Raw genomic sequence first — 13,995 nt, forward strand, 5'->3', positions numbered from 1 at the left:
CATTAATATCCAGAAAGCAAAGAAAGTCCCAAACAGATGAACCAAAAGAGGCTCATCAAGACACACTATAATTAAAATGGCAAAAATTAAAGATAAAGAGAGAATCTCCAAAGCATCAAGAGAAAAGCAACAATAAGACAAGAACACAGGCCTATCAGCTGACTTTTCAGCAGTCTGGCAGGCCAGAAGGGAGCAGCATAATTCATTCAAAGCAATGGAAGGAAAAACACCTGCCACCTAGAATTCTCTATTTGGCAAGGTTATCAATCATACTTCAAGGAGAAATAAAGAATTTTACAGAAAAAAATCTAAAAGAAGTTTTAGATTTAGATAAAATCTAGAAGAGTTCAGTATCACTATATGACTTTACAAGAAGTGTTAAAGGGATTTCTCTAAGCAAAAAAGAAGAGGCCAGAACTGGAAATATGAAAATTATGAAAGGAAAAAATCTCACAGTAAGGGCAACTATACAGTAAAGATAATGAATAGATCAACTACTCATAAAGTTAGAAGGAAGATTCAAGACAAAAGGAGTAAAATCATCTTTATCCAGGAAAAGAACTTGAGATACACAAAACAAAAATATTAGACCTATATATACAATATATACATTGTTACATATGAGTCTCATACAACCACAAATTAAAAACCTATAATAGATAACAAAAAGAGAGAGAGAAAAAGTATTCAAACATAACACTAAGATAATCATCAAATCGCAAAGGGAATAAAGCAAAGAAGAAGTAAGGAACAAAAAAGAACCAGAAAAACAATCAAAAAGCAATTAATAAAACAATGATAAGTACATACCTATCAACTGGAGAAGGAAATGGCAACCCACTCGTCTTCTTGCCTGGAGAATCCCTTGGACAGAGGAGCCTAGCAGGCTACAGTCCATGGGGTCGGTAAGAGTCACACATGACTGAAGTGACTTAGCACATACCTATCAATAATTTAAATGTACTAAATTACACAGTACAATCAAAATACAAGAATAAAACTGCAAAACTATGGAATAAGTAGAACCTACACAAGATGCTATTAAAAACTAATGTCAACAAAGAAATCAAAGAGGAAATCAAAATATATCTTAAGACAAATGAAAGTGGAAACACAACGTATCAAAACCTGTAGGACACAACAAAAGTTGTCCTGCTGCTGCTGCTGCTAAGTTTATAGCAACACAGGCTTAACTTTGAAAGTAAAAATAAAAAAATTCTAAATAAACAATCTAATCTTAAACCTAATGGAAGTAGAAAAAAACAAAACCCAAAATGAGTAGAAGAAAACAAATAATGTCAGAGCAAAATAAGTGAAACAGAGACTAAAAGAAAAACAGGAAAAAAATCAATAAAACCAAAAACTGGTTCTTAGAAAAAATAAACAAAATTGCTTCAGCCATACTTATCAAGAAAAAAAGGCAGAGTCCAATTCGAATCAGAAATGAAAGTGGAGACCTTATGGGAGAGGGAGAGGGTGGGAAGATTTGGGAGAATGGCACTGAAACATGTATACTATCATGTATGAAACGAGTCGCCAGTCCAGGTTTGATGCACAATACTGGATGCTTGGGGCTGGTACACTGGGACGACCCAGAGGGATGGTATGGGGAGGGAGGAGGGAGGAGGGTTCAGGATGGGGAACACATGTATACCTGTGGCAGATTCATTTCGATATTTGGCAAAACCAATACAATATTGTAAAGTTTAAAAATAAAATAAAATTAAAAAAAAAGAAATACAAAGGAGCATAAGGGAGTTTTACAAAGAATTATACATAAATAATGGTCGTATTACAAGAAATCAACAAATTACTAGGAATAAAAAATCTCCTAAGAATGATCCAGGAAGAAATAAAAAATATGAACATAATATTGCTTCAATTTCATGAAGTGAATTTCATGAAATTGAAACAATAATAAAAATTTAAAAAAAAAAAATTCACACAAACAAAGTCTAGGCCAGATGACTTCACAGGGGAATTCTACCAAACATTTAAATAAGAGTTATTGCCTATCCTTCTTCAACTATTCCAAAAAACTGAACAGAAAGGAGTGCTTCTAAACTCTAAGGCCAAAATCACCCTGAAACTAAAACCAGATAACAAAGACACCACCAAAAAAAAAAGAAAGAAAGAAAAGAAAAGAAAATTACAGACCATTATCACTAATGAACATAGATGCAGAAATCTTCAGGAAAATATTAGCAAACTGAATTTAACAGGATATTAAATGGATTACACACAATAATCAGGTGGAATTTATTCCAGGGAAGTAAGGATAACTCAAGTTTTCAAATCAATCAACATGATAAACCACATTAAACACTGAGGAACAAAAATCATATGATTATCTCAATATATGCAGAAAAAAGCTTTTAACAAAATTCAACATCTATCCATGATAGGAATCTCAACAATCTAAGTAGAAAGGGAACACACCTCAACACAATAAAGAACATATATGACAAATCCACAGCTACAATCATGCTTAATAATGAAAAGTCAAAAACCTTTCCTCTAAAATCAAGAATGCCTACTCTGTTGGTGGGAATGTAAACTGGTATAGCCACTATGGAAAATGGTATGAAGGTTCCTTAAAAAACTAAAAACAGAGCTACCATGTGTCCCTGCAATCCCACTCCTGGGCATATATCCAGAGGAAAGCATGACCTGAAAAGATACATGCACCCCAAAGTTCACTGCAGCACTGTTTACAATACCCAAGATGTGAAAACAACCTAAATATCCATCAACAGAGGAATGGATAAAGAAGATGTGGTATATATAATGTATTACTCAGCATTAAAATGAATGAAATAATGCCATTTGCAGCAACACGAATGGACCTAGGGAGTGTCATACTGAGTGAAATAAGTCACACAGAGAAGGAGAAATATCAGATAACATCCCTTACATGTGGAATCTAAAAAGAAATGATACAAATGAACTTACAAAATAGAAATAGACTCACAAACTTTAAGAAAAAGCTAATGGTTGCTAGGGGGAGGATGGGGTGAAGGGATAGTTAGGGAGTTTGGATGGACATGTACACATAAAATGAATAACCAACAACGACCTACTCTACAGCCCAGGGAACTCTGCTCAGTGTTGTGTAGCAGCCTGGATGGGAGGGGAGTTGGGGGAGAATGGATACATGTATATGTATCGCTGAGTCCCTTCGCTATTCACCTGAAACTATCACAACACTGTTATTCGGCTATACCCCCAACACAAAATAAAAGGTTTTTAAAAAAAAGTTTAAGTTATGCTCTGACATTAAAAAAAAGAAGGATGTCCACTCTTATCACTCATATTTAACATGGTGTTGGAAGTCCTAGCTACAACCAGGACCAGAAAAAGAAAGAAAAGGAATCCAAATTTAAAGGAAAAAATAAAACTGTCACTATTTGAAGATGACACAATACTATATATAGAAAAATCTAAAGATCCACCTAAACACTATTAGAACTAATTAGTAAAATCAGAATTTGCAAGATACAAAATCAATATATAGAAAACTATTACACTTCTATATACTAATAACAAACTATTAGAAATATAAATGAAGAAAACAATCACATTTACAACTTCACCAGAAAGAACATCCAGGGAATACACCTAACCAAAAAGGTAAAATATTCTGAAAACTATAAGACACTGATGAAAGAAATTGAAAATGACAAATGTAAGGATATACCATGCTCATGGATCAGAATTATTAATATTGCTAAAATGACTACATTATCCAAGGCAATCTACAAAGTCAACACACTCCTTATCAAAATACCAAAGACATGTTTCACGGAACTAGAAAATATTCTAAAATTTGTATAGAAACACAAAAGACCCTGAATAGCCACAGAGATCTTGAGAAAGAAACACAAAGCTGGAGGTGTCACACTTCCTGATTTCAAATCATACTACAAAGATACAGTGGCTAGCACTCTGTGCTCCCAATGCAGGGGGCCCAGGTTTGATCCTTGGTCAGGGATCTATACCCCACATGCCACAATGAAGACCCCATGCAGCCAAATAAACAACTGTTTTAAAAAGCTACAGTAATCAAAAACAGACACAGATCAATGTTACAAAATAGAGGGCCTAGAAATAAACCCACACTTATATAACCAATTAAGCTATGGCAAAGAAGGCAAGAATACACAATGGAGGGGAACAATCTCTTCCATAAATGGTGTTGGGAAAACTGAGCAGCTACATGCAAAAGAATCAAACTGGACTACTTTCTCACACCATTTACAAAAATAAATCAAAAACGGATTAAAGATGTAGACTCTTTGACACTGGTCTAAGGGGCAGGGGAGATCTGACTCCTCAGGCAAAGCTAACGAAAGCAAAGGCAAGCAAATGGAACTACATCAAAATAAAATGTTTCTTCTCAGGAAAGGATTATATACACAAAACAAAAAGGCAACCTACTGAATAGAGAAGATACTTACAAACAATACATCCAATAAGGGGTTAATATCCAAACCGTACAAAGAACTCAAATAACTCAACATCAAAAAAAAATTTTTTTTAATGGATAGAGGAGCTGAAAAGACATTTTTCCAAAGAAGACATACAGATGGCTAACAGACATATGAAAAGATGCTCAACATCACTAATCACCAAGGAAATATAACTCAATACCACAATGAGAATGGCTAACAATTTTAAATTTATTTTTACTCTATTTTCAATCTTTTGTTAAGCCTATCTAGCATTTAAGAATTTAAGTCATTTTATTTTTGAACTCCAGAATTTGCAATTTTATATAGTTATCACTAACATCTGTTAAATATTCCCTTAAATATTTTAACACATTTTTTTAAATTTTCAAAGTATATTTATAGTAGTTACTTGGAGGGCTTTATCTAGTAAATCCAACACCTGGGCCAACTCAGAGTACATTTCTATTGATTATTGCCTTTTCCCCCAACTATGGGTCGTAATTTCTCATCTTTTTGCATGTCATAAATTTGGGGTTGAAAATTGATATTGTAGCTAATATGTTATAGAAATTCAGAGATCTGATTTATTCTGAGAGTCACTGAAGTTTTATTCTACCAAGCAGTTAACTTACCTAGATTCAAACTGAAAATACTGCTTCAGAACCTGATGCTGGGAAAGACTGAGGGCAGGAGGAGAAGGGGACAATAGAGGATGAGATAGTTGGATAGCATCGCCAACTCAGTGGACATGAGTTTGAGCAAACTCCAGGAGATAGTGGAGGACAGAGAAGCCAGGCACACTGCACTCCACAGAGTTGAAAAGAGTCGGACACCACTTAGCGACTGAACAATTACAGACCTGTGGTTTCCTACAGCTTATTCTTCAGCATGATCCCTGTAAGCGTCCCTGATCCTATAAAATTCTAATGAACTAAAAGCTTAGACAGAGTGGGGGAGCACTCTTTCTGTGAATTCTTGATTCTAGGAATCCCTCCTCATTTTCTAGCAGCTCTACTAACTTTTGTTCTTTGTATTAAGGTTTTCCAAATCCACCCAGCTTCCGCCCTCTTCCACCTGTGCTGTGCATAGTTGGAAAATGCAGTTAAGGAAAGTGTCCAATTCACAGATCTGGATCTATATACTTATATTTTTCAGAAATAGATTTCTCTTTAGTGTGTGCTTAATTTTCATTAAGCCCCTGTCCGGATACATGCAGCTCAGCATCAACCATAGATTTAGACAGTTTATGCTCTGAATCTGTGTCTCACTTCTGAGGGTCTTGCTGCTAGGATTTCCCTTTAAATTTCTAGCTCCTTTCCCAGTTCCAAATTCCCATCTTGGTATCATAAGCTGGTAGCATCACTTTCCACAGCCATATCTATGAGAGTTGGGTATAGCCCTTGGACTGCAAGCTGCTAACTCACAATTTTTAGCCATTCCAGTTACAGGTTTTCAAAAACCCTTAAAGTTGCATGTTTTTATTTACTTTTTAACGACTTGCAGTGTTTATATAGATTTTTTTAATCTAGTGTTTTATAGTTGTCATCTGTAACTACTTTACTCTCTGCCATTAACTACATTCTTTTTTGATCTGCCATTTATCATATCTGCTACTGCTGCTGCTCCTGCTAAGTCGCTTCAGTCGTGTCCGACTCTGTGCAACCCCATAGACAGCAGCCTGCCAGGTTCCCACGTCCCTGGGATTCTCCAGGCAAGAACACTGGAATGGGTTGCCATTTCCTTCTCCAATGCATGAAAGTGAAAAGTGAAGTCACTCGGTTGTGTCCGACTCTTAGCAACCCCATGGACTGCAGCCCACCAGGCTCCTCCGTCCATGGGATTTTCCAGGCAGGAGTACTGGAGTGGGGTGCCACTGCCTTCTCCTTCATCATATCTAATATATGCCAAAAGATATATTAATGAGTTCCATGAGATAAGGTTACCCAGTACACGAATCCTATCATATTTACATTAACACTGAGATCAAAGAGGTTAACTAACTTGTCCAAGGTCACTTAAGAATAAGTCTAAGATTAGGAATTGAACCCAGATCTCTATGACTCCAGCATTATTTGGTAATACAGTCCTTATGATAAAATACTAATTATAATTAGTTAATGCCCTTTTACTATATATCTGGCAAAATAGGAAGAGCTTAGGGTAATTCATTATTGCTAATTAATACATCTGTACCTCACAATAAGCCTAGGAAATGGGTACTATTGTCAACCCATTTTACAGATGAAAAACTTCGCCATAGTTTAGCTTGTTTGAAGTGGCTTTGATGTTAAATGCAACAGCCCAGATTCTAATGTAGGTAAACTCACTCAAGGTTCAGGAATCAATTAAATTTTCTAGAAATGAAACAAGATAGCATATATATCTATAAAGATAATTGGCTGTAACTTCCTAAATCATGAGTTGTCATAAAAATGACATCTGTTCTGCATAATTAAGAAATTGGTATTAAAATCAAGAGCATTATATAACAATAGGATGTCTATTAATACACTGGTAGTAATATCAATTAATGGGCTTTTCAAAATCTGTATAATTCATTCATTCAAATAAATATACCTTAAAACACTGGCTGAAGAAAGACTTAGGTTTTTAAGTCTGTAACAAGTAGAACTTCTTAAAAAATAGTTTTTATTTTAAATCAAAATGATGGACTTTTACAAAACTGAATACTTTCTTAAATATATACCAAAACTATCAACTATTTAACTGTTGCTTTTGTATACAGCTTTACCAAACATGAGCACCAGCATCATCATTACCATTACAATTACCACATTCTCTGTAAAACTTGTTTTTAACTCAGAATTCCACACATTGACTTTTCAGTTGGATATTTAAATTCCACTATTAATCATGAATCACTTTAGAAGCAATGATAAAATTTAAAAATGATTAATGTCACATAACTTAATCTCATTAAAAAATAAGTTGAAGTCTCTTTTGAGAAAGCCAATTTTAAGCACTAAAGCTACATGAAATCAACTTTTGGAAGAGGTAAATCAAGAACTAGGGAAGTGACAACTACCTTAAGCCATCTGGTAAATTTGTTAATCTCCTAGAATAGACTCTTCGTATAAATTTACAAACTCCCAAAGGTGAGTTATCTGCTTCAGGTAACTATTTTCCTAATGTACACATAGCAACAGCTTTTATGTGTGGATTCCCAAAATGAACAGTCATTGTTTTCTTTGTTCTACCCAAGCCCATGAGGCAAACTGTGATCAGATAAGGTATTTCTGTAACTGCCAAATGCTTTTGATTTCCAATAAGGAAATGACTGAGGGAGCTAGTAAAAAAAAATACAAAGCATTATAACATACTGAGAAAGTATTACTTAAGCTTCTTGGACAAGTGGACTCCAATACAAATGGGTCTTTTCAAATGCTCTTCATACCAGGTGGCCAAAGTATATACTACATTAAAGAACTGAAGAAAAAAATCATATGATCATCTCAAAAGATACAAAAAAGATTTTTCTGACAAAATTCAGCATCCATGTTTGATAAAAACTCTCAACAGAGTGGGCATAGAGGAAACATACCTCAACATAATTAAATGAAAATGCAGCCTACTGAATAGAAGGAGCATCTACAAATAATATATTCAGGGGGGCAGTCCCAAGATGGCAGAGGAATAGGATGGGGAGACCACTTTCTCTCCCACAAACTCATCAAAAGATCATTTGAATGCTGAGCAACTTCCACAAAACAACTTCTGAATGCTGGTGGAGGACACCAGGCACCCAGAAAGGCAGCCCACTCTCTTTGTAGGGCAGTAGGACAAAATATAAAAGACAAAGAGAGAGAAGAGTTAGGAATGGAGACCTTTCCTGGGGAGGGAGTCATAAAGGAGAAGTTTCCAAGCAGTAGGAAACCCTCTCACAGGCAGGTCTGTGGGGAGTTTCGGAATCTCAGAGGGCAACATAACGGGGGTGGGGGGAACCCACAGAATACATACCTAACTGCAACTGCCAGCAGATAAGCAGCCCAGATGCTCGAGTCCACCACCAGCAAGCAGGGGCCGGACAGTGAGGCACAGGCTGCATAATCGGTGCTTAGGATAAGGACTGGGCCTGAATGCCCTGAGGACAATATGAAGGAGCTAACGTGAGATAGCAACCCAAACCATGGGATTGCCAGAAAGGAAAAAAAATAACTTTCCCACGACAGGTGCTAACCCACAGCCTAGTATGCTCACAGAACAAAGGATTAAGAGAATACCAAAGGGGACCTAGTTGGCTGCGTACATGCCTCTCCCCACAACCAGAGGCAGAGAGACAGGCATGCAACAGCCAGAGTCAGAAGGCAAGGGGATGCTGCAATCTTGGCCCCAGAGACTGGCATCCTTCACCGAACTGTGAGATCCAGCACCAAACTGTGAGATCCCAGAACACAGATGCAAGCTCCCCTTGAGCTTGCATCTCCCCTTGTCAAGCCACTAGTCCAGCCCCACCCACAGGGAGCAGGCTCCACAAAAAAAAGGAACCACGAACTTCCAGCCTACAGAAAGGGCACCCCAAACACAGCAATCTAAACAAAGTAAAAAAGCAGAGAAATATTCAGCAGGTAAAGAAGTATGATAAATGCCCACCAAACCAAACAAAAGAGGAAGAGATAGGGAGTCTACCTGAAAAAGAATTCAGAATAATGATAGTACAGATGATCCAAAATTTTAAAAATAAAATGGAGTCACAAATAAATAGATTAGAGACAAGGATTGAGAAGATGTAAGAAATGTTTAACAAGGACCTAGAAGAAATAAAAAAGGGTCAATGAATAATGCAGTATCTGACATAAAAAGCACTTGGAGGGAACCAACAGTAGAATAACTGAGGCAGAAGAGAGGCTAAGTGAGGTGGAAGATAGAATGGTGGAAATAAATGAAACAGAGAGGAAAAAAGAATTAAAAGAAATGAGGACAACCTCAAAGACCTCTGGGACAATGTTAAATGCCCCAACATTCAAGTCATAGGAGTCCCAGAAGAAGAAGACAAAAAGAGAAGGCATGAGTAAATATTTGAGGAGATAATAGCTGAAAACTTCCCTAAAATGGGGAAGGAAATAGCCACTGAAGTCCAAGAAACCCAGAGAGTCCCGAACAGGATAAACCCAGGCAAAACATTCCAAGACACATATTAATCAAACTAACAAAGATCAAAAACAAATATTAAAAGCAGCAAGGGAAAAACAATAACACACAAGGGGATCCCCATAAGGATAACAGCTGATCTTTCAATAGAAACTCTTCAGGCCAGGAGGGAATGGCAGGACATACTTAATGTGATGAAAGAGAAAAACCTACAACCAAGATTACTCTACCCAGCAAGGATCTCATTCAAATACGAAAGAGAAATCAAAAGCTTTACAGCCAAGCAAAAGCTGAGAGAATTCAGCACCACCAAACCAGCTCTTCAACAAATGCTAAAGGATCTTCTCTAGACAGGAAACACAGAAAAGGTTTATAAACTCAAACCCCAAACAACAAAGTAAATGGCAATGGGATCATACTTATCAATAATTACCTTAAATGTAAGTGGGTTGAATGCCCCAACCAAAAGACAAAGACTGCCTGAATGGATACAAAACAAGACCCCTATGTATGGTGTCTCCAAGAGACCCACCTCAAGCCAAGGGACACATATACACGGAAAGTGAAGGGCTAGAAAAAGATATTTCATGCAAATGGAGACCAAAAGAAAGCCAGAGTAGCAACACTCATATCAGATAAAACAGGCTTTGAAATAAAGACTGTGAAAAGAGACAAAGAAGGACACTGCATAATGATCAAAAGATCAATTCCAGAAGATGATGTAACAATTATAAATATATATGCACCCAACATAGAAGCACTTCAATATGTAAGGCCAATGCTAACAAGTATGAAAGGGGAAATTAACAGTAACACAATAATAGTGGGAGACTTTAATACCCCACTCACACTTATGGATAGATCAAGCAAACAGAAAATTAACAAGGAAACACAAACTTTAAATGATACAATAGACCAGTTAGAACTAATTGATATCTATAGGATATTTCACACCAAAACAATGAATTTCACCTTTTTCTCAAGTGCATGGAACATTCTCCAGGATAGATCACATCCTGGGCCATAAAGCTAGCCTTGGTAAATTCAAAAAAATTGAAATCATTTCAGGCATCTTTTCTGATCACAATGCAGTAAGATTATGTATCAACTACAGGAAAAAAAATCTATTAAAAATACCAACATATGGAGGCTAAACACACCAACATATCATGGAAGAAATCAAAAAGGAAATAAAAATATGCATAGATAAATGAAAATGAAAACACAACAACCCAAAACCTATGGGATTCAGTAAAACGGGATTCAATGCTAAAGGGAAGGTTCATAGCAATACAAGCTTACTTCAAGAAACAAGAGAAAAATCAAATAAATAACCTAATTTTACACCTAAAGCAACTAGAAAAAGAAGAAATGAAGAACCCCAGGGTTAGGAAAAAGAAAAAAATCATAAAAATCTGAGCAGAAATAAATGAAAAAGAAATAAAGGAGAATACAGCAAATATCAACAAAATTAAAAGCCTGTTCTTTGAGAAGATAAATAAGATAGACAAACCATTAGTCAGACTCATCAAGAAAAAAAGGAAGAAGAACCAAATCAATAAAATTAGAAATGAAAATGGAGAAATCACAACAGACAACACAGAAATACAAAGGATCATAAGAGACTACTATCAGCAACTATATGCCAATAAAATGAACAACTTGGAAGAAAGTGACAAATTCTTAAAAAAGTATAACTTTACAAAACTGAACCAGAAAGAAATAGAAAATCTTAGCAGACCCTTCACAAGCACAGAAATCAAAACTGTAATAAAAAATCTTCCAACAAACAGAAGTCCAGGACTAGATGGCGTCACAGCTAAATTCTACCAAAAATTTACGGAAGAGCTAACACCTATCCAACTCAAACTCTTCCAGAAAATTGCAGAGGAAGGTAGATTCCCAAACTCATTCTATGAGGCCACCATCACCCTAATACCAAAACCAGACAAAGATGCAACAATAAAAGAAAACTACAGGCCAATATCAATGATGAACATAGATGCAAAAATCCTCAAGAAGATTCTAGCAAACAGAATCCAACAACATAATAAAAAGATTGTACATCATGACCAAGTGGGTTTTATACCCGGGATGCAAGGATTCTTCAGTATTCACAAATTCATCAGTGTGATACACCACATTAACAAATTGAAAGATAAAAACCATATGATTATCTCAACAGATGCAGAAAACACATTTGACAAAATTCAACACCCATTTATGATAAACACTCTCCAGAAAACAGGCATAAAAGGAACATACCTCAACATAATAAAAGCCATCTACAATAAACCTACAGCAAACATTATCATCAATGATGAAAAATTGAAAGCATTTCCCCTAAAGTCAGGAACAAGACAAGGGTGCCCACTCTCACCACCACTATTCAACATAGATTTGGAAGTTTTAGCCACAGCAATCAGAGAAGAAACAGAAATAAAAGGAATGTAGATTGGAAAAGAAGAACTCTCATTGTTTGCAGATGACATATCATCTACCTAGAAAACCCTAAAGATACCACCAGAAAATTACTAGAGCTAATCCCTTGCATTCCTATACACTACCAATGAGAAAACAGAAAGAGAAATTAAGGAAACAATCCCATTCACCATTGCGACAAAAATAATAAAATACTTAGGAATAAATTTACCTAAAGAAACAGAAGGACCTATATATAGAAAAGTATAGAACACTATACAAATCAAAGATGACATAAATAAATGGAGGAATATACCATGTTCATGGATCAGAAGAATCAATACAGTGAAAATGAGTATACTACCCAAAGCAATATATAGATTCAATGAATCCCTATCAAGCTAACAACAGTATTTTTCAGAGAACTAGAACAAATAATTTCGCAATTTGTATGGAAACACAAAAAACCTCGAATAGTCAAAGCAACCTCAAGAAAGAAGAATGGACTGGAGGAATCAACTTGTCTGACTTCAGACTACACTACAAAGCTACAGTTATCAAGACAGTATGGTATTGGTACAAAGATAGAAACATAGATCAATGCAACAAAACAGAAATCCCAGAGATAAATCCATGTACCTATGGACACCTTATCTTTGACAAAGGAGGCAAAAATATACAATGGAGAAAAGACAATCTCTTTAACAATGGTGCTGGAAAACTGTTCAGTTCAATTCATTTAGGTTCAGTCATCCAGTTATGTCTGACTTTTTGTGATCCCATGGACTGCAACAATGCCAGGCCTCCCTGTCCTGTACCATTTCCCAGAGTTTACTCAAATTCATGTCCACTGAGTCGGTGATGCTGTCAAGCCATCTCATCCCCTGTTGTCCCTTTCTCCTCCTGCTTCAATCTTTCCCAGTATCAGGGTCTTTTCCTTTGAGTCAGTTCTTCACATCAGGTGGCCAAAGTATTGGAGTTTCAGCTTCAGTATCAGTCCTTCCAATGAACACCCACGACTGATCTCCTTTAGGATGGACTGGTTGGATCTCCTTGCAGCCCAAGGGACTCTCAAGAGGCTTCTCCAATACCACTGCTCAAAAGCATCAATTCTTTGATGCTCAGCTTTCTTTATAGTTCAACTCTCACATCCATACATGACTACTGGAAAAACCATAGCCTTGACTAGATGGACCTTTGTTAGCAAAGTAATGTCTATGCTTTTTAATAAGCTGTCTAGGTTGGTCAAAACTTTTCTTCCAAGGTATAAGCATCTTTTCATTTCATGACTGCAGTCACCATCTGCAGTGATTCTGGAGCCCCCGAAAATAGTCTGACACTGTTTCCACATCTATTTGCCATGAAGTGCCAGATGCCATGATTTTCGTTTTCTGAATGTTGAGCTTTAAGCCAACTTTTTCACACTCCTCTTTCACTTTCATCAACAGGCTCTTTAGTTCCTCTTCACTTTCTGCCATAAAGGTGGTGCCATCTGCTTATCTGAGGTTATTGATATTTCTCCCAGCAATCTTGCTTCCAGCTTGTGCTTCATAGAGTCCAGCATTTCTCATGATGTACTCTGCATAGAAGTTAAATAAGCAGGGTGACAATATACAGCCTTGACATACTCCTTTCCTGATTTGGAACCAGTCTGTTTTTCCAAGTCCAGTTCCAACTGTTGCTTGTTGACCTGCGTACAGGTTTCTCAGGAGGCAGGTCAGGTGGTCTGGTATTCCCATCTCTTAAAGAATTGTCCAGTTTATTGTGATCCACACAGTCAAAGGCTTTGGCATAGTCAATAAAGCAGAAATAGATGTTTTTCTGGAACTCTCTTGCTTTTTCTATGATCCAATGGATGTTGGCAATTTGATCTCTGGTTCCTCTGCCTTTTCTAAAACCAGATTGAACATCTGCAAGTTCACGGTTCACATGCTGTTGAAGCCTGGCCTGGAGAATTTTGAGCATTACTTTGCTAGCATATGGGATGAGTGCAATTGTGTGGTAGTTTGAGCAC

General features: G+C 36.5%; 1 protein-coding gene across 5 annotated transcripts in view; it reads right to left on the reverse strand.

Annotated features, from left to right (window-relative positions):
- LOC147356961 (uncharacterized) overlaps positions 1–13,995 on the reverse strand; it is a 356,040-nt gene that overhangs the window by 271,495 nt on the left and 70,550 nt on the right. The window contains exon 10 of one of the 5 annotated variants that reach the window (XM_086345350.1): positions 811–943. The exons of the other annotated variants lie outside the window; for them this stretch is intronic. The gene's annotated coding sequence lies outside the window, so the exon portion shown is untranslated. The remainder of the gene's footprint in view (positions 1–810; positions 944–13,995) is intronic. 5 annotated transcript variants of the gene reach the window in all.

Source organism: Bos grunniens, chromosome 16 (genome assembly GCF_055505025.1).
Source record: "Bos grunniens cultivar Pamir isolate PY7600 chromosome 16, Bosgru_T2T1.0, whole genome shotgun sequence".
NCBI classification, from domain to species: domain Eukaryota; kingdom Metazoa; phylum Chordata; class Mammalia; order Artiodactyla; family Bovidae; genus Bos; species Bos grunniens.